The 24,468-nt window shown below is 41.6% G+C and overlaps 1 protein-coding gene across 1 annotated transcript in view; it reads left to right on the top strand.

The window, feature by feature from the left end:
- Positions 1 to 24,468, top strand: part of lingo2 (leucine rich repeat and Ig domain containing 2) — a 478,838-nt gene that overhangs the window by 195,354 nt on the left and 259,016 nt on the right. Inside the window, exon 3 of the mRNA XM_052149207.1 lies at positions 6,859 to 6,963. The gene's annotated coding sequence lies outside the window, so the exon portion shown is untranslated. The remainder of the gene's footprint in view (positions 1 to 6,858; positions 6,964 to 24,468) is intronic.

The following is a 24,468-nucleotide window of genomic DNA, read 5'->3' as shown; positions in this document are numbered from 1 at the left end:
GTCTGATGGAAGATGGCTCTTTTCAGTAACTCGGCTGAATGGGTTCGATATCAGGGTCCCTGAGCATTCAGTTGTAATGTGTCGATTTCCTAGACATAATATTAACTCAGTCAATGATGTGATTTTGAGGTCAAGACTATCAAGCCACTGGCAGATGGGGGAGTGTTCAGGAAACCTGTATTTTACTGTAAACAGTTATTTATTTGCAATTGTGTTCAGTGATCCTAGCGGTGCACTTCACATTTAATTAAAAATATAATGCATCAATTATCAGCTTTTGAGGAATGCAAAGAGTGTCAGATATGCAGTTCTTCATAGCATATATGTTGACAAAGTCTTTTATGCTTTGCATGTGACAGGTGGAGGTTCTTTAAAAAGTATATGCATGTGACAGGTGGAGGTTCTTTAAAAATTATATGCATGTGACAGGTGGAGGTTCTTTAAAGATTATATGCATGTGACAGGTGGAGGTTCTTTAAAGATTATATGCAAGAGTCATGTTACTACCATTCCTTCCCAGCCATCCACTCGTACCTTTTAAATTTAGAAGGGTCATACTTCTTATGTAAAGAGGTCATTGTCTTCCTATTCTTATTGCTATGTTCCTCTTCTCTTCTACTGATCCCTCTTTTTTATCTTCTCTTTATCCCCATTTCTTCTCTCACTCTCTTCTTTTGTAAGGTTGCTAAACACATTTGCTCCTTTAGTAATGTCTGCTCCTGTGAGGATCCTCATTAGGTCTCTGCTCTAATTAATCCTCCTTGATTTCCATGTTGCTTGCTCCCTTTCTCTCTCTCTCTCTGTTACAGCCCTGTAAATCCTCACATGGTGAATTACTCTTTCTCGTGGGTGGGAAGAAGGGGAAAAATAAGGAAAGGAAAAAAAAAAAGAATCGTTCACAAACCTTTTACAAGCAGCACAATTCATTTCTAACACCCTAACCTAGTGAAACAGGATCATGCATCATACAAAATGGCAAAACAAAACATGACCTCTTTAACAGTCTTATGATTGTTCCAGAGGATAAATTAGTATATTTAGGCTGGATGGAGATGAGTGAAGGGAGGGTGAGTTTACTCTAGTAGCCTTATGGGTCTCCTCTACGACTCCACTTAATCTTCCAGTGGTGATCTGTCTTTTTTCTGTGGAGAATCAGTCTCAGTCAGTCCCTGTTTATCTCTGAAACCCTCTAAAGGCCTTAAAGCCACTGCGAGCCCTGCACTGATGACCTGCTCACATCTTTCAAAGACGAACATCAACTTCAAAGTTACAGACTCTCAATCTCTGGCATACCCCCAATCTTCTTTACCTGAAGAACACACTTATGTGTGTTTGTTAAACATTTACTTTTTAAACCATGGGCAATGCTACCTCCCATTGCTGCAATAACAATTTCCACTCTTATGGAAATGCTTTTTACTAGATGTTGGAATAGGGGTGCAGGAATTTGCTCCTATTCAGCCATAAGAACAGCTCTGGGCTTTATACAGGTTGGTCAATTTAGTTGAGACCAGACACAGTAAATAGTTTCTTTATGGACCTCACTTTGTGCACAGGGCCAATGTCATGTTGGAGCAGAATCAAGGGCTCCCCAAACTGTTTCCACAAAGCTGGATGCACATAATTCTCTAGAAAGTAATTGCATGCATTAGCATTAATGTGTGTCTTCACTGGAATTACCAAAATAAATTATTAATTAAAAAGGGACTTGTTCTTTTGGCAATGTTCTCATGTCATCTCAATGTCTACAATGGCATTTACACCAAAAAAAGGCTGTTGACTTTCCTGTTTGCCATAGAGAATTGCTTGGGTGGGTGGTGAATGGAAGCTGACTATGCAGATTGTTCTCCATCCTTCATTGCCAGTCTCATTTTCATGAGAACAGCTCCAGTTCATGGTAAGGGAAGTCCATCACTCTTAGTAGTGGGATATGTAAATCCCAGCTCTGGACCATCAATCCTCCATGTTGAGTGGGACTGCTAGCATGCAATTGAATGTCTTTTTCAATGTAATGTACTTTAATCTTCATAATCCTGAGGTTTGAGGCATACTTCTAATCCATAACCAAGTGTTGCCACATACATTCATTTTCAGGCCTCTACTGGAAAATGGCACTCAATTGGAAGTAAGCGGTATGCATGATGGTGCATTTGATCGATAACCTTCACTTCAAGCAACTGATTAAACAGATATTTGCCATGGAGTTGTTTCTCTCCATAATGATCTAATTTCATAATCTTGCCTCAAACTGTTCCTCTCCCCCTGGCAGGCAAAAGGCAAGCTGTGTGCATAACGCACCCAACATAATCACACAAGATTGATGGTTCAGGTGGGAAAGCTAGGTTGTTAGCGCTTGACATGGGGTGGGGAATAACCCAACGGAAACCAATATACCTTATCGTATTTCTCAGGAGAGAATATCTTTTCTGACTTTGGGCTTTCTTTAAAAGGTGTATTTGTGGTAAACAGCGATGGTTATCTGTGACTTTACCTAAGGGGCAACCACATTTAAGTACTGGAAAAAGCTCTTTATCTATACTGTATGACCTGCCATAAAGCATCCCTGAAATTCACAGAAAGTAGCTCCATCATTTTAATACACGAAAAAAAAAGATAGTATTTTGTCTTCTTGTCCAGTAAAAGTATGTAAACATTCTTAAAACATTATTTATTTACTTGTCAAGCAAAATTGGATAAGATATTAAGTTTTGGTTTAAGAGAAATCTGACAAAATTAAGTGAACTTTAGACTTAAAACAAGAAAAAAGCTAAATAAACTAGTTTTCCATTTGATTTATTTTTCTTACTCCATTGGCAAACAGTTTTTGGTGTTTTATGCATGCATCTTACTAAATTTGATTAGATTTGTTTCAAAAGGTTACTTAACTGTAATCCTTGTTCCCTGAAAAAGCGGAACGAGATGCTGCGCTGATTTAGCGCTTTGGGCACGTCTTTTAGGAGTGAACGGCTGTGAATATGTATGCAACACGTCAATGAAATTGACTGGAATTTATAGCCTCTGCTGGTGACATCATCAGGATGCGCCGGTACCAGGGGCTATAAATAGATGCGGCCCAGGTGCATCGTCAGGTATTTTGTCTGAAGAGCAGCTGTATCCTCAGTGCGGCAATGAAGCACAGCATCTCATTCTACTTTTTCAGGGAACAAGGGTTATAGTTAAGTAACCCGAGATGTTCCCTATCAAAAGCTACACTTTGATGCTGTGCTGATTTAGCGCTTTGGGAATGAGAACACCCACGCCGCCGCACTATGGATGTCTGGACCACTTATGGTTGTGTAGTTTGTGCTCACAAGAACGCGAGATACCTACTGGCGAAGCTTGACCACACGCCTCATAGGCCAGGGCAATAGCATCCCTCAACCAATGTGACATTGTTTGTTTGGTGGCAGCCACCCCCCAGTTAAGGCTCCCATGACAAACTAATAGTTGCCCTGACTTACACCACTGGCTAGTGCGGTGGACATAAGTCTGAAGGGCACGGACTGGACACAGTCTGTGAAATTTCTCCTGATCGGCAGGGAACAGAAGGCTTCAAGAGTGACCGGATGTACGGCCGAGAAAGGAACCTTAGGCAGGTAGTCAGGATGAGGATGCAATATTGCTTTAGCCATTCCTGGGGCAAAATCTAAGCAGGATGGCAAGACAGACAGAGTCTGCAAATCCCCAATTATTTTTAAAGAAGTAATCGCCATAAGAAAACCATCTTGAGAGTCATAAGTCATAAGCTTATCAGACGCTGACTCTAGAGGTTCAAAGGGGGTCTCAACCAGACCCTCAATGACTATCACTAAGTCCCATGAAGGGATCCTGTTCCCAACAGGAGGTCTTAATCGCATGGCCCCACGAATGAAGCGAGCGAGCAGAGGATGTTTCCCCCAATGGCACCCCATCAATCAGGCCATGGCAAGCCTAAAGAGCAGCCAAATAAACACTGAGAGTGGCAGGGGCATGTGCCTGCTAATAATTTTTCTTGCAGAAAGTCCAGAACTGAATTATGTGCAGTGCACCATCTTTTAAAGACATCCCATTTATTGGCATATCTTCTTCTAGTAGAGGAAGCCCTAGTACTCAGAACAGTCTCGATAACTTCAGGTGAAAGCCCAGTGTTCCTCAGCTAGTACCCTTCAAGGGCCAAACATGAAGGATCCACAGCTCGGGCCGGGGATGAAATATAATCCCCTGTGCCTGAGACAGAAGGTCCCTCCTCTCCATAATCACCCAAAGTGAGCCGTCGAGGAGAGACATTATCTCCGAGAGCCATACCCTGTTCAGCCAACGCGGCGCTATCAGGAAGAGGCAGGACTTTGCTCAGGGTATTCTGAATGGTCTTGATTCGAGCGGGAAACAATTGTGCCTGCATCATGATCGAATCCCATACGATCCCCAGATACGTAGTTCTCTGAGTAGGACAGAGAATGCTTTTCTTGTCATTTAGTCTCAAACCCAGAGAAACCAGACGATATATCTTTGCTGTAATGCCAGTTCTTGTGATTGTGCTAGTATCAGCCGTCTATAAAATTCAGAATGCGGATGCCCTGAAGTCGCAGAGCAGCCAGTGCTGCATCCATGCACTTTGTGAATGTGCAGGGTGATAAGGCTAGGACAAATGGAGGAACCCGATATTGGAAAGCTTTGCCCCCAAAAGTGAACCTCAGGAACTTCCTGTGTTGTGGCAGTATTTCTATATGAAAATATGCGTCAGTGAGATCGATCATGACTAACCAATCATGATGTTGTATTTGAGGTCTTGACGGTTAACATTTTGAACTTGAGTGCCTTGACTGAGCGATTCAAGCCTCAAAGGTTTAAAATTGTATGCAATCCCCCATCCTTCTTGGGAACCAGGAAGTATCTGCTGTAGTAACCTCACTCTCTCTCTGGAAGGGGAACATGTGATGACTGTGTTCATTGAGTAACTGAAGAGGCCAGAAGATGAAACCGGGGCATCAAGAAGGAACACTTTGTCCTTATCTCTGATGTCCGAAAGCTTCAACCATAAATGTCTCTCTGTGCTGACCAAAGCAGCCATCGACTGGCCAATGGCATGAGCTGTCTGTTTGGTCACACAGAGAGACAGATCCATGGCTCGACATAGCTCTGAAAAAGCCTCTTCGCCGACCATACTACCCACACTCAGGTCCTTCAACAGGTCAGCCTGGTACGCCTGTAACACTGCCATGGTGTGTAGGGCAGCACCAGCCTGAACTGCTTCCTGATAAGCTTTCCCCACAAGCGTGGAGGTGGTCCTGCACGGCTTTGTGGGGAGAGTAGGTATTATTAAAGACGATGTTGAGACAGGCGAGAGATAACCTGCGAGTGTCTCTTCTACCTGCGGCATCATTTAATACCCCCGTGCCTCAGCTTCCACGATGGCCGAATATGTCGTCATCGAAGACACAAAGATAAGGGAAGAATAAGGTTTCCTCCATGAATGAGAAAGCTCATCATATATATGCCATCTTCAAAGAAGGGAAGGGACTGATTTTGCGTTCCCTTCCCCTGGCCACCAGACAGAAATGTGTCCTCTAGTTTAGAGCATTTGGGGGTGTCTTGTTCCTGTGGCCAGTCTATTGTAGTCTGGCCACCGCATGAGTAACCACCTTGAGTGATTGCTCAACCACATTAATATCATGTGAGGAATGCTCAGAGGTAGGTAGCTCAATGTCCACGGACTCAAGAGATTCAATGTCCCCCTCATGAACCGCAGAGGTGCCGGGGCACGCTTCGAGATCATGAGAAGGACCAGTTGGATCTGAATAGAGAGCGAGCGATAGGGACGGACTTGTCTCTCGCTCCTCAGCCAGATGTCATCAAAATCCAAAATGTCGCACCCGCCCCAACGCAATAGCAGCATGCCCTTCCCCCAAACACACAAAACAAAACTGGTGTGTGTCCGCTTCAGCCTTATGGCGTAAACACGGAAACACACACCGTTTGCCTTGCTTATTGCTCATGTGAAGGAAGAAAGAAAGGTTTTCTGCACACTGCCTAACAAATCTAACTCCTATCAGAGGAAAGTAGAAAGTAGAAAGAAAGACAGGCTTGAGAAGCACAACACACAGAATGGTCTGAAGACAAATGACTTGATGATGCACCTGTGGCGCATCTATTTATAGCCCCTGGTACCGGCGCATCCTGATGATGTAACCAGCAGAAGCTATAAATTCCAGTCAATTTCATTGACGTGTTGCACACATATTCACTGCTGGTCACTCCTAAAAGACGTCCCCAAAGCGCTAAATCAGCACAGCATCAAAGTGTAGCTTTTGATCAGGAACATGTTTTAAGAATGTTTCGAAATTTCCACTGGAAAACTTTTTTTTTTTTGCAGTGTACTGTTGAAACAGCTCATTACAGGGCCTGTAAAATTAAACACCCAATTCTGGGGAGCATTTGTGGACTCCATGGACCAGGGATCAGTGTTTCTTTAATCTAGCCAAGGTAAATGCAGAATAAAACTGTCTGTTGTGGTTTAGGATTGCTTATTAACAAAACCCTGCCTAAGGCCCAGGCAGCATCTCTTGCAGATGGAATAGCGGTATTGTATTGTTGCACTGCCGGGAGACACAATCTTTTAATGAATCAGCAGTAGAGGCAGTAGTTTGCCCAGGAAGGCCATTAGGCTGTATTGCCAGTGTGGGCTTGAGGTGGTACATATGGTTAAATGTCTCTGCATTGTCCAGGATCTTGTTAAGTTGGCTTACACCCCAATGTGAACATCCATGTCACATGGTGTCAGATGGAGCTTCAGATGGATAGCAGATGAAGCACATATATCTGCTTGTAATATTCAAGCACACTTAACTAAACGGCTTCTGTCATTTATCTATTTTACAGATCCTGCAGTGAAAATTCTGTTGTGTGCAGAGGTCTTGACATAACAACTGAGAATTGAAACAAAAAAGAACCCACATTGGCTTTTGTGTTCAGAAGGCCTGGCAGGTAAGATACATTCCAATCATGTTGAAGACTGGTGGATAGCTGAATTGTGTGGATTTGTGTGGTCAAAAATCTACACAACAAGCTACGAAAAAAGTAGTATTTTAACTATGACAGAATATTGTTCAACCTGCAATAAAAGCACAATTTATCTGGCACAAAAACAATGAGGATCTTCATTAGATGAGGATCTTCAACATTAAATTGAACAGATAAATGTGTTGTAAATACAACTAATAAAACTAGAAAACTTCTCGGGTTACATGTGTAACCCTTGTTCCCTGAAAAAAGCGGAACGAGATGCTGCGCTGCTAAGCGCTACGGGGAACAACTCTAGCTGTGAACCGAGCTGAAATAGTGTGTGTAACAGGTCAATGAACATTGACCGGAATTTATAGCCTCGGTTGATGTAATCATTAGATGCACCTGAGGCCAGGCTATAAATGGATACGTCACCAGGTGTCGTCAGATACTTCTTTTTGAAGAGCAGTCCTGGGACGTCCCAGTGCGGCAAAGCAGCGCAGCATCTCGTTCTGCTTTTCTCCGGGAACAAGGTTTACACAAGTAAACCGAGACGTTCCCTTTACAAAAAGCTTCACTATGATGCTGCGCTGCTAAGCGCTATGGGGAACGCAATACCCACGCCGCCGCACTTGGGCCTGTCCGGACCCCTACGGTTGTGCAGTGTACTCACAAAAATGCGAGAGGTCTCAGATATTAGCTTGAGATGTTGACTCAAGGGCATAAGAGCCCGGAGTAGCATAAACATCTAAACCATTCGATTTTGATGAATGTGTGCGGAGAGGACCAGCCTGCCGCATCACAAACTTGTTCAGGCATGAGCTGAGATGTCGACTCAAGGGCATAAGAGCCCGGAGTAGCAAAGCATCTAACCCATAAAGTTCGATGAATGTGTGCGGAGAGAACCCTATCGCAACACAAACTTGTCATAAAAACTGATGAATGTGAGCGGAGAGGACCAGCCTGCCGCATCACATACTTGTTTAGGCATGGGCTTGAGTTGTCGACTCAAGGGCATAAGAGCCCGGAGTGGCAAAACATCCAAACTATAAAAATCGAATGAATGTGTGCGGAGAGGACAACCTGCCGCATCTCAAACTTGCTGCAGAGGGAGACCTCTAGCCAAGGTTTTAGAGGACGAGAGCCCTCTGGTAGAGTGCACCCTAAAACCTACTGGCGAAGCTTGACCGCGCACCTCGTAGGCCCGGGCAATAATGAGGATGCCTCTTTGAGGGCACCCCGCCCACCAAGCCGTGGCAAACCACAGTGGCCACACAGAACCTGGCAGTGGTGAGGCAAGTGCCTGCTGACAGTTCTTTCTACAGAAAATCCAGAACTGAAGCAAACTGGTAGTAAGCTGGTTCTGTAATAAGAACTTTAGTAGAAGGAAACGCATGCAGGCGCATTTGTGCTATGTATGCGTTACTACGATCACCCCCTCCGGGGGGACTGGGCGACTCGGGAAGAAGTAGAGGAGACATTGCGCTATCAACAGAGGCGACGAGGTCCTCTTCTGCCCTGTAAAATCTACCCAGATCAGTTCCAAGTGGAGGGAGCCCTAGCACTTGAAATGGTCTCGATAACCTCAAGAGAAAACCCTGTGAACCTCATTTGGTACCCTTAGGGGCCAGACATGAAAGGTTTCACAATTCGGGACAAGGATGAGAAGGTCCTCCCTGTTCGGAATCACCCAAGGCGAGCCGTCGAGGAGAGGAATTAACTCTGAGAAACATATCCTGTTCAGCCAGCGCAGCGCAATTAATAGGAGGCAAGACCCTTGCTGGTGAACATCGCCAAGACTCCCGGGAGCAGAGAAACCGGGGAAAGAAATGTATACAGATGCATTCTGGGTCATGTATGTGTCTTAACGTCCAGACCCAAGGGGGCTGGGTGATTTCAGGGAGAAGTAGAGGAGACATTGCGCTATTCATAGAGGCGAAGAGGTCCTCTTCTGCCCTAAGATCTCACCCAAACTTGTTCCAAGTGGAAAAAGCCCGGCATTTAAAAAGGTCTCGATAACCTCAGGAGAAAGCCCTGTGTCCCTCAGTTGGTACCCTTAGGGGCCAAACATGAAAGATTCCACAATTCGAGGCAGGGATGAAATATTGTCCTGTGCCTGAGATAGAAGATCCTTCCTATTCGGAATCGCCCAAGGCGAGCCGTTGAGGGAAGAGAATAGCTCCGAGAACCAAGCCCTGTCCGGCCAGCGCGGTGCTATCAGTAAGAGGCAAAAACCCTTGCTGGCGAACTCTGGGCAACTACTACCTTAGGGTGGAGTTCTTAACTCCTCCGTTGGTATTTTCTCTCTGGACCGTAAATCTGCTCCCGTATACGGGCATCCAGGGATATAACTTACCTGAGTGACAGGAGCTTACCCTGGGCCCTAAGGAGAATCCGACGTGTCAGAAATACAGCTGACAAGAACGTGGGTCTCCTTGATGATTTATGTAAGAGGCTACCGCTGTATTGTCCACCCGCTCCAAGACATGGCAGCCTCAGGAGGAGGTATTTCAGGGCCAGAAATACAGCCATCAACCCGAGACAGTGACTGTGACAACCGAGCTGACGACCCTCCTATCCCCTTAAGCTGGACGACCAATTAAGGCCGCTACCCGCCCGTCAGGGAGGCGTCTGTCGATTACCAGTCTGCGACAACAAGGCGCACCTAGAGCGGGACCCAAGGCAGAAAACCGGGGTCTGAACCACATAGAAAGGGAACGAAGCCTGAGGCGCGTAACCCTTTTTAGCCTTGGAGTTTTGTCCCTTGGAAGAAATCCCCTGGCTTTTGGCCACAACAAAAACGGTCTCATGAGCAGAAGGTTCAGAGGGATCACCGTATACGCGGTCGCCCTGAGACCTGGAAATCTTTGATACTGATAACAGTGCAACCTTGACCTAGCCTGACTTTGCTCAGGGTGATCTGAATGGACTCAATCCTAGCGGGAGACAGTTGTGCCCACATTGTGATTGAACTCCATACAATGCCCCGATAGACAGTGTTCTGAGTGTGAGAGAGGACGCTTTTCTTGGCGTTGAGCCTCAACCCCAGAGAAACAGATGAGCTAAGAAGATGTCCCTGTGCTGAACTGCCAGTTCCTGGAACTGTGCTAGGATCAGCCAGTCGTCTAAATAATTCAGAATGCAGATGCCCCAGAGTCGCAAGGAGCCAGCGCTACATCATGCATTGTGAATGTGCGGGTAAAAAGGGCTAGGCTGAGTGAAAGAACCTGACCCTGGAAGACTTCGCCCCCGGAAGTGAACCTCAGGAACTTTCCATGTTGTGGCAGAACTTCTAAATGAAGTATAGAAGTGCATCATAAGATCGATGGTGACCAGCCAAACGAGTTGTAGGGCTTGAGACACGACCGTCTTGACAGGCATCATCTTGGACTTGAACACCCACGGGTAGTTCAAGCTTTAAGATCTAAGCCAGATGCCACCCCTCCCTCCATGGGAAACGGGAAGTATTTAGTGTAATAACCTAACTCTCTCTCTGGAAGGGGGACACATACCATGGCCCCTTTTTGTTTTTACATAAAAATAAATCCGGTTCACGGTAGTGAGAACATGCCGTTGAAACACTGAAAAGCGGCGAGTGAATTAAATCCTGACGCCCTTATGAGACCCACAGAAAAGAATATATCCGGCAGAAGTTTCCACACTGCCAGGATCTCTGAGATGGGTATTATATTTTAACACTTCCTGTTGAGGGGTTGTCAAGTGTTTCGCATCCTGAATAAAATGAGGAGCACGACTCGCCACGCTTTGCTTTTGAGCCTCCCTTCAGTCAGGACCGAGGCGGGTCTGAGGCTTGCTCGTCAAGCGCAGAACCCACACTCAGGTCATCCAGGAGGTCAGCCTGGTACGCCTGTAAAACAGCATAGTGTGCAGAGCAGCACCAGCCTGACCTGCTGCTTGATAAGCCCTTCCCACTAAAGTGGAGGTTGTCCTACAAGGCTTTGAGGGGAGAGAGGGCTTCTTAAGTGACGATGCCGAGAAAGGGAACAACCCGTCTCTTGCTCCTCAGCCAAATCCATCATTTTTTTCGTGAGTGCTGACTCCAAGAAGCAAGCGAGGCGAGCACGACACACTCTGCCTGTTAAAGCAAATCGCAGTGCTCGCACCCGCCCTGCTGCAACGCGAGAGCAGCGTGCTCTTACCCCCAAACAAACAGCAAAAACTGATGTGTGTCGTCTTCAGCTATAGAGCGAGAAGAGGGGAACATGCACCGTTTGCGGCTTTCAGTCATTCTCGCGTTTCTTTTCTTTCTTTTTAGAAATATATATATATATATATATATATATATATATATATAATATTTTCTAAACAGAAGAGAAAAGAGAACAACGTTCACTGCACACCGCCTAACTGATTCTAACTCCTAACAGAGGAAAGAAAGTTTTGACAGGGTTTGTAAAACACACAGAAACAGAATCGCTCTGAAAAAAAAGTTTCTGACGACACCTGGTGACGTATCCATTTATAGCCTGGCCGCAGGTGCATCTAATGATTACATCAGCCGAGGCTATAAATTCCGGTCAATGTTCATTGACGTGTTACACACACTATTTCAGCTCGGTTCACAGCTAGAGTTGTTCCCCGTAGCGCTTAGCAGCATCGTAGTGGAGCTTTTTGTAAAGGGAACATATTGAGAACATGGTGATAAAATATAGCATTTAACCCTCAGAGACCCAGTGTAGCAGTTTCACAATGTTTTTAAATACCTATTTTATAGCTGACACAACACTTTTGGTGGAGAAATATACAAATTAAATTTTACTGCTTTCTAATGTCACATAATAGCTACCACAAAACAAAATATGCTTTTCAATCATGATTTTTTAGACTCAATGTGTTCCTAAAAAGACATTAAGGAAGAAAAAAGAAAATACATCATCAATCTCTATGCCTGGGTCTCTGAGTGTTCACTAGAAATTAAAGATGGCAGACTCAAATGATTATTTGTTAAATTCAAATAAGTCAATTGTCTATTTGAACCAATTCTTTTTAACCATATACAGTAAATTAAAGGATCCACTGAAATTATTATGCACTTCACAACACTATTTGAAAGAGAAGAGTGTGTCTGATTATTGCATTAGCTCATTAAGGCTGCTTGCACAATATGTTAAGTAAACAAGTGATGTTGTGAAAAAATCTGATATATTGCCACACTACTAAAAGCGTATTAAAATGAGTAGCATCGCTACTTTCAGCTAGTTAACCCCCAAGCATGGTAAAAGTAACACTTTGTTGACAAGTAGATGGCTTGACTCATGGCACGTGAGTCTCTTAAACGTGATCACAAGGGAAGTCGGCATGTTGTTTCCGAGAGTTGCGGTACCCTAGGATCGGCCACAGTATCCCGACTTACTGACATGCGCCATCTTCCATCAAACATTTTTGCATCGGCTCCAGCATGTGTACCTTCTCCTATGGCACAACCAGAAGCAGAAGCAGACCCGGGTTCAGATCCCTCATTGAAACCAGGAAGTAATTGTGTTTGCATAATCAGTGACGAGCACAATTCTGAGGTATTACAGCCTGTACAGCAGAAAACAACTCCTTTCACAGGACGTTTTTGGTGCCCTTCGGGGACATAAAACTGGGAAAATGGAGCAATAACACTTTTGCTACTAGAGGCACTGTCTTGCATTTCTGTAAGCACAGACAGATTTTAACTAAAGAGAAGTCAACCTACAGTTTCCGATTTAAATGTGAAATCAGTCTGGTCTGTTCACAGATAATAAGACTGTAACGTGACAAGTGTGTTGTGGCTAAATACCTTTGCCTAAACTTCATCTTCATATGAAGAAGGGAAGAGTCTTCTCTCACCTCTGTTCTTCTTTCTCCTAATCCACTGTGTCAGGATGACATTTTCTCCCCAAAGGGCACATGTGAGATTAAATTACTCAGAGGTATCAAACACGTCATCTCCACATGTTTAAAAGCCCAGTTTCAAATGCCAGCTCCCGCTAGTGGACCAGGGCGTAGCAAATGTTTTGGTCACTTGTATTTCCTATCACGTTTCTGGTATATGGTTCACCTAGGAACATGCAGCAGAGAGGCAGCAGAAATACTTAAAAGATTATATTGAATGTGTAGGCACAGGACAACTCTAAAAAATTTGGAAGCAGGAAAAATAGACTTGTTTTTTTTTTCGTGGTTATTTCTGCTTTCAAATAGGGGAAAACTCATTACCTCCAGGCATAATAAAATTAGGCATTTGATAGCGCTTTTCTCACATTTTTGACCATCGGATCTCTTCATTAGCCTGTGCTTTCTCATCTGTTACATCCTTCCATTTGTTTCCTAGGGTATTAGATGCTGAGAGCTCTCATCCGCCTCTCTTAAGGGCTCGTAATTGGAGTGCCAGTTTTCAAAATTTTGCCTCCTAATTTAGCCATGGTAAAATTGTACACATGCCTGACTGACAAAAGGCATAGTGTAAAACTGCAGAATTGTTACCTTAAGACACTATTTCTACCTGATCCAACCCATAAAATCACTCTCTTTTGGTGTAGCATAACCTAATGTTAATTATCATTTTTTACATATAATTAATGTAGCTATTACCAAGTGAAGCACATTTTTATTTTTAGATTACATGACAATAAGTCACTCCCTGTCTGTCTGTCTCTCTCTCTCTCTCTCTCTTTCTCTCTGTGTGTGTGTGTGTGTACATTTAAACTTATCTCAATGTTGCTATCAGTATGTTAAAACTCTCTTTAGAACAATTATTCAATTAAAAGTTATGTATTTTTTTTTCCTATGTTAAAATTATATTATAAGATTGTTTTTTTGTTTGAGTACCCAAAAAAGTCTGACATAGCAACATTGGCTAAATTGATGGTGTGAGTTTGGGGCGCGATCAGTTTGTACAACCAATGAAAAACAGGGGGCGTGTTTTGGAAACCTGTTTGAAAATAGTCATTTTATTTGCAATTTCATTTGGTAACACTAGTGCTGCAGAAATTACACACTTCGCATTTAAGACAGAATGCATTCTAATTTAGAAAACAGACAAAAAAATGTATACAGAACAGTATACGTCAGAGCTGGTTATTAACATGAATGGTTGCCCTCACACTTCCGATAGTGTGAAAAACTTGAGGTGAAGAGAATAACACGTGGGATTTTGAGACTGTACTCATATGATCTCATCAGCAGTGCTGAGTTGATGTGTGACAACAGGGTTAGAAATTATCACTGCTCACTTCTACACCAGATTTAGCAGTCAAAATCAACACCCCCCTCCCTGTCTCCCTCTCAATGTTTCCCTTTTTTAGTTTTATTATTATTATTATTATTAAAATATGTTTTGGCTCTGGGACATTTGCTTAACATAACCAAAATAACTGGCCTCATGTTTGTGTGACAAATTGTGTTTATTTCTTTTCTCACCAATCTCATCCCTTTTTCACAGACATACACAGCAATGGCAAAATACTTTTTTGAAATATTATGCCCTGTATGTTTTAATGGATCCAAAATTGAGGCATGATTAAGCCTAATTTCTATTTAATTTGGAGAGGCTGCATTCTGTGGTAGCCCTGACAACATCTGACATTTTAATTATACCAGGTCCATGAGAGTGATTGCAAGCTGAGAGAGGGAAGACCTGGCTAAAGACTTCCTGTACCGCACACAACAAGGGGTCGCCAGAGACAATATAAGGAGAGTCCAGCCTTATAGTTAACAGAAACAATCGCCTATTTGTTAGAGGTATCGCAATTCTCCCAATGGTGGCTGCAGGAATCCCCTTTGTAGAAGTCCCCGCCTTACAGTTAAAAGAGCCAAGCACTTGTTTGTTTACTTTAGAATGTGCATTGGCTAGCCAAGACTGAAAAATGCTTGTGTGTGTGTGTGTGTGTGTGTGTGTGTGTGTGTGTGTGTGTATGTGTGAGCGTGTATTTATGTTACGTTCCTGTGTTGTCTGCCCTCTGTTCTCTGTTTCACTATCACGTTGATTTCACTTTTCCTTGTTGTCCGCTCCGTGTTTTCCTTTTCACCCGTCACCGATCCTGCTCCATGTCACGTTTTCCCTGTTGTCCGCCCTCAGTCTCACTGTCCGTGTGTTAAACTACATTTCCCACAATTCCCGGCCTCCCCCACTGCCTGCCCTCATCATTGTTTTCACCTGTGTCTCGTTCAGTCTCCACTTTGTCTGTGTATTTAAACCTTGGTTCTTTGTTTACTCTCTGTCGGTCGTTGTTTGGTAAAGTTTCATTTCTTGCATGTCGTCAAGCCTGGTCCGTGTTCCCTACCCAAGTTCAGAGTTTGTTGAGTTTGTTTCATCGTGTTTATTTCTGTCTCGTTGTGTATCGGTTTCCAGTTTTCCCCTCGTGGACTTTTCTTTGTGTTTACCTTTTGTTTCTTATTTGTTTATTCTTAATAAAATACCGCGTTTGGATCCGCACCTCTGTCTGTCCTGTCCTGCTTCCACACCCAGCATAACAGAACGACCGACCCACCAATGGATCCAGCGGTCCAGCAGGCTAACTACCGGCTGCTCAGCCTGAGGCAAGAAGGCCGACCTATAGAGGACCACGTCCGCGACTTCATGGAACTGGCGAGTGTCGTGGACTTCCCTGAATCCTCCCTTGTGGCCTTCTTCAGGGGTAATCTGGATGGTACGCTTAAGGACCGTGCTGGTCTGTGGCTTGCCATTCACTGTGGGTGTGACTGAGAAGGACCCAACCTCTCCACCCACTGTGGTGACTCCCCAGTCGTCCGTAGCGCCCCCTGTCATGCCTGCCCCACCTGCCAGTGAGCCAACCCCCATGCCTGTCATTCCCCAAGAGCCTGCACGGTCCACTTCGTCTGCCCAGAGGAGGAAGAGAAGACGGGCTTCCGCCTCCCGGCCCACGCCTGCCCCGGTCTGCGAGCCTGCGCCCACGCCTTCAGGGAGTATCCCAGAGCCACTCCCCAGGACCCCTGTGCCGGCCCTTGTTCTGCGACCATCTCCCAGACCTCCTAGACCTGCCCCTGTCCTGAGGCCGCCTCCCAGGCCTCCTGGACCTGTCCCTGTCCGATGGCCACCTCCCAGACCACCCAAACCTGTCCCTTTGTGCCCCCATGGACTGCCTAATTGCCCCTTGTGCCCCCGTGGCCTGTCTCATTTCCCTTTGTGCCCCCGTGGACTGCCTAATTGCCCCTTGTGCCCCCGTGGTCTGTCTCCGAGTCCCTTGTGCCTTCTTGGTCTCTCTCTGTGCCCCTTGTGCTCCCTTTTCTCTGTCTGTGTTCCCCCGGGTCTACCCCCTCACTCCCTGGATCTTTTGTTTTTGTTCTTCTGTGTAGGTTTTCTTTTGGCTTTAGGACCGTCTGGAATCCGGTCCTTTTAGGGGGGTTTATGTTACGTTCCTGTGTTGTCTGCCCTCTGTTCTCTGTTTCACTATCACGTTGATTTCACTTTTCCTTGTTGTCCGCTCCGTGTTTTCCTTTTCACCCGTCACCGATCCTGCTCCATGTCACGTTTTCCCTGTTGTCAGCCCTCAGTCTCACTGTCCGTGTGTTAAACTACATTTCCCACAATTCCCGGCCTCCCCCACTGCCTGCACTCATCATTGTTTTCACCTGTGTCTCATTCAGTCTCCACTTTGTCTGTGTATTTAAACCTTGGTTCTTTGTTTACTCTCTGTCGGTCGTTGTTTGGTAATGTTTCGTTTCTTGCATGTCGTCAAGCCTGGTCTGTGTTCCCTACCCGAGTTCAGAGTTTGTTGAGTTTGTTTCATCGTGTTTATTTCTGTCTCGTTGTGTATCAGTTTCCAGTTTTCCCCTCGTGGACTTTTCTTTGTGTTTACCTTTTGTTTCTTATTTGTTTATTCTTAATATAATAGCGCGTTTGGATCCGCACCTCTGTCTGTCCTGTCCTGCTTCCACACCCAGCATAACAATTTATCACTTTGTGGGGACCAAATGTCCCCATAAGGATAGTAAAATCCGAAATTTTTGACCTTGTGGGGACATTTTGTTGGTCCCCATGAGGAAAACAGCTTATAAATCATACTAAATTATGTTTTTTGAAAATGTAAAAATGCAGAAAGTTTTCTGTGAGGGTTAGGTTTAGGGGTAGGGTTAGGTTTAGGTTTAGGGGATAGAATATAAAGTTTGTACAGTATAAAAACCATTATGTCTATGGAAAGTCCCCATAAAACATGGAAACACGACATATGTGTGTGTGTGTGTGTGTGAGAGAGAGTTTGCAACCACATAGCTAAGAGAACATACCCCACCCCTGAGTTAAATCTAAGCTCCCACTGATATATAAGAGTTGTGGATTGAGTTATCAAGCAGGAGGGTTTAAGATATAAGCCCTTGCAGAACGTAAAAACAGTGTCTTTTATTGATTGATTTGAGCCAAAGAAGCAGGATTTTACCAGATTTTTTTTCTTATTTGAAATAAGTTATTTGAACACAAGCTTAACAAACAATTTTTAAGATTTTGGTCTGTCTCCATTCAGGTAAATAGCTACCATGACATAATAGCTACCATGACATCATGCTGCAGGGAATCACATTTCCGGATTCTTTAGATTATGAGCTTGTAACAGTGGAAATGAGCAGAACTGTGGTTTTAATAATCTGTTAAGCTTTCAATAATATAATAATATTGGTTAATTTTAATAAAAGTTATAAACTGATATCTATAATATTTATAGTATAGACATATATGTAGTTATATGTAACTATTAACCAAACCAGTATTACAGTAGCTTGTCTTTAACTTGCTGTTATTTTAGCCTGAGAAATGTGGCGTATTAGAATGAAAACTACCATCAGACAAGGTTTCTTTACTCCTTGAATTATTGGTCTTCATACAGTATAGAATATAATATTTGTCTTATCCAGTATTTAAACTTAATAACAGCCGGTTTCTACTGAACAAGTAATTGCATTCATTATAAATACAAAGACACATTTTGGAAGTATTACTTCATTTTTATTGACACATCCTTTCACAGCCAACGTGTACTGCGATGATAGAGACATGGTCTGGTTCATCTTGTAAGATCTTACATGGTGGTTTAAGATGATATACATCATATTTTATCATATCTGTCACAGAAGTTGCACTTTATTTAAAACACCCTTTTGCAATTGGAATTTGTGTAATTTCTTCATGAAAAGTTCAAATCCACCAATAGCAGCTGCGGGGCAACTGGGTCTCATAAAAACTGAGTCGAGAACAATTAATGCGAAATATAATTGATAACATACGACATAAATAATAAAATATAATTATTTATGTCAAATCCTGGGTTTTGTTGTGATCCACTGATACTGATGGAAATGTTAAGAAGCCAAATTCTCCAGTAATCCCTTGAAAGCTGGGTGTTTAACTCCATAAATAGATGTTTTGGGACATTTATATGCAAAAGTGATGTGCTCCATGAATACAGTTCATTTCTGTAGTGCTTTGGGAACACTGAAGGTGAGTGATTTTTTGTTAACAGTAACTCTATCTATAGTAGCTGTACTTGCATGTCTTGAAATAGCTAAAATAGAGGTGTTACCAATATGCCCACCCTCTGATTTGCATTAAAGGGGGGGTTAAAATCACTCTCTGACTCTCCCTCTGCATCTGAAAGTTACACTCAGTAAATCACACGAATGCAATTCCGCAATCAGAACGTTTGTATCACGATAGCAGAGCACACTTTGGCCATGATTATTCACCATGTAGGGCATGATGGCTCATATTTGCGCTGATTTGTATGCTTCGCAAGGTGCAGAAACAAATAATCTGGACACCACATCACAATGCTGTTAAGATAAGAGCAGATTTCCAAGCAATTGTGTGCATCTAATTTGAATGCATGATAATTTTTGTTGGCACTGACAGTGGCAAAGGGAAATATCAGAGATTATTCTCTGCAGTTCATAGAGAGTGTGATGAGAGACTCAAGCTTTGCCGTACACCTTTGAAATCAAGGACCTGCCTGGCAGGATGACAGGCAGCCATAGCTTTGTGGAAACAAGCAGCCGATGGCTATATTGAAGAACTATGTCCTTAAAATCTGAAGAGATGTTTCTGGAAGGCAAAGCAGAGTGAAGAAAGGAAACTGATTTCTCATTCAATGTCAGGAGCTGTTTGAAAACCATCTCAACTTCAGAGCACAATTACAAAATGTCTGCCACAAAGGACAGCTCAGTGGTGCTGGCATGTGTGGCCTCGCTATTAGCCACCTGATGCATATGCATATTTAAAGAGTTGATAGAAATTAGAAGTCATACCATTTGCTCCTGAAAAATGCGTATAGCTATAATGTGCTTTTCTATGGACATACAAAGTAATAAATAAATGATGAAGTGGTTAACAATGAATGTGCTCAATCAAAATAGAATGACAAATCACAAAATGAGAACGAGACCATGTCGTCAATAATATGTTTTCATTTGAAAATTCATTAATTTTGCTATGTTTAGCCACCTCTCATCCACACTAAAATGTCTACTCTAGAGCATCTTCCTCTACCGAAACCAGTGTTTTGAAATCGCTTTCATGCTTTCAGTGAAAATGTTTAGTGTGGATGTGCATGGATGTTGCCTAAAACTAAATAAATAATTTTAAAAAGTCAAGCAGACATGTTTGGAGGATTCTTCTAGCACTGTCCTAACCAGGTGTAGGATTTAATAAAGCAACAAGCAACAAATGCAATCTTTTTAAAGTAAATTTGAATTATTTAACGAGCCACAACCATGACAAGTACCAAGTGACCGTACGTTCTGTCGGCCGCTTGGTTTCTACAGTATTTCTGTTGTGTCGGGCTAGGTAGCTCCTCCCATAGTAATATATAATTGGACCAAAATAGCACTCCATATGTATATTAAACAGATATGTTCTAATTGGCTGTGATAGTGTAGCAACACACAGCACTTTTGTTTTCAGTGTGGACAGACAAATTACTTGTTGCAGGAAACTTGTCGTGCCTCATTTGGCAAGGGTATGTTGTAATAAACCGGAATTGTCCAAAAACACACTCTTCCATATGACCAGAAGCACTTTCTAGAATTGAAAGCCTAGTTTTTTTGGTGGAAAGATAGATGCTTAAAGTGGTGTTGCACATCCACATTCAGTAAACACCTAAAGTGTTTCAGCTTTCAGCACTCTGGACAGCTCCTGTTGTTTTGTATTTTGGGACTCTTAGACATCACATATCTGTGCATTGACTTGCTGACCCGTATGCGCCTGTCAGAGGGGGGCATGAAAATAGCCTGAACTCCAAACCTAAAAACCAGCGTGAACACAACTTGTTTCTCAGTGCTACTGGCAGTTGTTTTCCAACTAAAAGCTGACCTGGTGGCCTGATGCCCATTGCTTCCAACTTAAGTTAAATTAAGCTTTGAAGTTGAACTCTGTTGTATTTCTACAGGATGTGTGACTGCATAATATTTGGAAATAATCCTCTTCCTCTATTTTCCTTATTCTCTCTCTCTCTCTTTCTCTCTCTCTCTCTTTCTCTCTCTCTCATGCTTACACCTCTAATCCATACTGGAACAGCTTTTTCCTCCACCAAAAACTCAGACTTTCAAAATGCTAGTTATGTAACAGAGCTGCAGGATGAGGTAATGTAGGTATAAGAGCTCTTACTTGACTATAAATACACCAGCCCACTATAACACAGGCATATCCAGCAAGGTGATTGTATTGTGACAGAAACAGTGCACAAGTCAGTGCTTTTATCACACATACTAGTTATAATAATGTGCTTATTAGAATGGGTAATTTGCGAGGCTGATACGTTATACTGGCAGAGCTGGTTTATGTCCGCATAAGCAAATTAGCATTTCACTTTTTATTTATGTAGTCTATAACACTGTATTATGTAGTCTGCTGATGAAAATAGAATTATTGCTCTAAAATGTTGAAAAAACAATTGGTTTACAAAAGGGCCCATGAAGTCAATGAGACCTTTAAATGTAGTTCATCTGCTAAGAGACAGGGGCATTGCATAGTGTCATAGAGTGTGTGTCATAATGCTTTGAGTCAATGAGAGTTGAAGTTCATGATGTTGTCTGCCTCGCTGACAGATGGGGTCACGTCACACTGTTTACCATGGGCAAGCTTTTTGTCCCGATATTAAAAGGATAGTTCACTCAAAAATGAAAATTCTCACATCATTTACCCACCTGGTGCCATCCCAGATGTGTATGACTTTCTTTCATCTGCAGAACACAAACAAAGATTTTTAGAAGAATATCACAGTTGGTCCTTAAAATGCAAGTGAATGGTGACCAGACATTTGAAGCTGCAAAAATCATATAAAGGCCATATAAAAGTAGGCCCTAATCCATAAAACTCCAGTGGTTAAATCCATATCTTCAGGAGTGATATGATAAGTGTGGGTGAGAAACAGAACAATATTTAAGTCTTTTTTTCCTCTAAATCTCTACTTTACTTTCACATTTTGAAAGTGTAAGTGAAATTTGAGATTTATGGTAAAAATTTACTTAAATATTAATCTGTCTAAAAAAAAACTATATTGTTATAAAAAGATACAAAGAATATATAAACTTGTGTATTCTTTGTTATAATAATTTTTTTGCCCAAGTAAGTTGTCATAAAAATATTTGTAAGAAATATAAAGTATATATTATATAATTTAATATATAACCTCAGGAACTGGTTTATTGATCAGTGCTGCTCTCTCCATTATGAATTACTATTCTCATCCTTTTTTCATATGCTAAAATTTGTTTTTCTTTGCATTGGGAATTTTTTCCCAAGTTTTGCTTCTAGTTTGACCCTAAAATAATAAATTTTTATTTATGGATAACACTAAAATATCAACTGACATCACCATCAAAATTATACCAAACAATTGTATTTTAGCATGCAATTATTTATGTCTTTGTTTATTCATACTTTATTTATTTTCACTGCCAATGCAGTCTCCTTCCTTATATTCACAGCTGAATTACATTCTCATGCCAACAAGCCATTTTTTGACATGTGTGAATTGAACAGGTAATTGTATATTTATTTTTCTGCCCTACGCTTTTAGTGTGTCTCATTTGTCAGTGCTGCTGAGCTCTCAATGTTTCCATTTGTAAGAACAAAGTGCATTATAGGCCCCATTATCACATACTGGGCAAGACTGGGCCCGAGAGGACATTTCTCTCTTTCTGTAACTCACTTGCTCAAACACATAAATACTTATCTGTATTTCAAAGTTGAAGCAAAGCTTAGACAAAGTTAATTGCATTCCACAAAATACACTATTGTATGCTTATAAGATTGTGCATAAAAGTTCACTAGTTGTACTATCAATTTTTCTTAGTAAAAGAGTTTGTCTGGTTAAATATATTCTGCAAAGATAAGCATGCTTGCATTGTTAAAACAATGATGCATTTCAAGACAATGTGGTGACAGGTTGACATGTCGATTGTTAGCATGAAAAGGTTCACTTTTACATCAAGTGTAATGCAACTGACACCTGACAACACACATGATGTGACAGAGTGCTGATAACAGGCAGTTCTGATACTAATATTTCACTGACTGTGCTTCACTTTATTAATGGCACTTTTGTGGTAGAAAAGTGAAGCATTGATTAGACAATACAAAAAGTGGTTTTAGAAATATATTGGTCATTCTACAGAAGTGGTGCAAATTCAGGGTTGGATGAATTAAAAAAAACAAATTTTAATTTCTTCCCAAATGTAGTTTACATTTGTATTGCACTGTAAACTAACATTAATAAATTCTCTATGGGTACACTGAAACCTTTTAATGAATTTTCACAATTATTCCTAATTTTAGACAGTTTCTCTATGTTTGTCAAAACCAGAAAAAAAAACATACAGTATAAACAAACTAATAAATAGGAAACAAATAGATATTCTTAGTTTTTGTCGATTCAACCTAAAATAATACATTTTATAAAAATAATAAAATGGTGCCTTTAAGTAACTATAATAACTTTTTTCTATTCCCTATTATACTTTAATTTATTCAACTACTGTAAAAATCAAATCACTTATTTCTTTGCTAAATGTTGTATATTGAAGATATCGTGTTGATATTCATAGAAAAATAATGTGAAACATGTCCCATCCTGGCCACCATTTAAAAAATATAAATCATTGTATAACATTATTTGTATTTTATTTAACTTTTTTTTGTTGTATAAAAACAGTGTTTTCGGTTGTGACCTTGATGTTTTGGTAGTGACCTTATTCATGTTAAGGTTTCAGGTATGTTATGTTCTGGTGTATGTTCACCTTCACTTGACGTACAAGGTGGAGTTGTTTCCCTGCAGAAGGTCTCTAGCTCATTCTGTGCTTTCTGCTGTGACTTGCATGAATGTATCTCTTCTCTTTGTTTTTCGCACAATTCTCTTTACACTCTAGAGACTGTGTGTGAAAATCCCAGGAGATCAGTAGTTACAGAACTACTCAAACCAATCAAATCAACAATCACAGTTGAAATCACTGAGATCACATTTTTCCCCATTCTGATGGTTGATGTGAACATTTACTGAAGCTCCTGACCGTTTTTGACAATTCAAGCTAAGCTTGAATGCCCTTATATTAAGGGCATTCAAATACAAAAGGATGTTTGTCAGCACAGTAGAATTCTAGACATCACTCATTTGAACAGAGGAAAGCCACAAAAAACACTTTTTTTCAAACATCACATCTTGTGTTTTATAAGACAAAGAGCAAGTTCGGTAATGACACTTTTTAAAAACACATCCAGGTTTTCTGACTTTACAACACTATTATTTAAAATGTTATAATACATTTACTCACCAAATGGTCCAGTAAGAGGAAATTGCTTAATTTATCTTCCTGGTCATATGGTTTGGGGTGTGTCCAAGTTTTGCTTCAGTCCAGAGAGACTTTTTGTTTTTGTTTCAGTATTGACAATAAAATTGGGGACAATATGAAATCTGAAAAAATTAATAAATAAACAAATTAGGTATTTAATTTGTAAGTGTATTTTGGATGGTTAGATTGGGGACATGAGCCACCCAATAGAAGAAGAAAAAAAACATATAAACCACTATTTTTAAAGATGTGTAAAGTTATGACATTAATTATTTATAAATATGCGTCAGTTGCCTTTATTTGCTCTTTTAAATATATTTATGCAGGGGACAGCATTTTGCACCTCTCCTGTAGAATGGCCCATTTATAACAAAAATACAACATAATATATGCTTTGAGAAGTGATTGAGGTTTTAATGGCTCTGTGTCTTCAATTGCAAAACTTTGGGATCAAAGGGACTATGCCTGAGTCATGAAACACTACTCACTGTTTTTATGTTCGGTAAGGGCTTATATCTTAAACCCTCCTGCTTGATAACTCAATCCACCGCTCTTATCTATCAGTGGGAGCTTAGATTTAACACAGGGGTGGGGTGTGTTCTCTTAGCTATGTGGTTGAAATACACACACACACACATGCACACACACACACAAACCCTTGCCAAGGAAGATATAATGGAGAACAATCAATAAAATCATGGCAAAACCACA

The sequence above is a fragment of the Xyrauchen texanus genome, chromosome 19, assembly GCF_025860055.1.
Source record: "Xyrauchen texanus isolate HMW12.3.18 chromosome 19, RBS_HiC_50CHRs, whole genome shotgun sequence".
In the NCBI taxonomy this organism is placed as follows: domain Eukaryota; kingdom Metazoa; phylum Chordata; class Actinopteri; order Cypriniformes; family Catostomidae; genus Xyrauchen; species Xyrauchen texanus.
The sequence above is the reverse complement of the archived record's forward strand: the minus strand, read 5'-3'. Positions and strand labels throughout refer to the sequence as shown.